Below are 507 nucleotides of genomic sequence, written 5' to 3' on the forward strand. Positions count from 1 at the left end.
TCCGGCGCGCGCCGCCAGAGTCGCGCACATCACAGGGGTCCCAGTCCCTCGGCCAGTCGGGAACCCCTCGGCGGCTTAGATTGAAGTGAAACTGACGCTGCCCCCGCCCTCCACACCAAACCACCCAAGGAAAAGCAAAAAGGACTTTGGAGCCTGGCTTTCAGGAAGATGACGAGTCTGGAGAACAGAATAGAACCGAGACCTGCATGGACCGGCGAGCTGGGCGGGATGCATTTCTTCACCAAAGTGCTTGGGAAAGTAGTGATCAGAGTAGCGGCAACACCGACTTCAGGGTGCCTGTGGCTATTTGCTAGCGGAATCTGCGGTTGCAAGACTCTGGCCAACCCTCAGGCTGGCGCGTGTGCGTGTGTGTCCGTGCGTGTGTGTGCGCGCGTGTGTGTGTTTGTGTGTGTGCGCGCGCGCGTGCGCTCGCTGGAGCGGGTCTCTGCGCCGGGCGCCTTTGGTGTAGAGCAGGAGAGCGGGTCCCTTCGTGCGTGTGTGTTCCAT

This window comes from Myotis brandtii, unplaced genomic scaffold, assembly GCF_000412655.1.
Source record: "Myotis brandtii unplaced genomic scaffold, ASM41265v1 scaffold724, whole genome shotgun sequence".
NCBI lineage: Eukaryota > Metazoa > Chordata > Mammalia > Chiroptera > Vespertilionidae > Myotis > Myotis brandtii.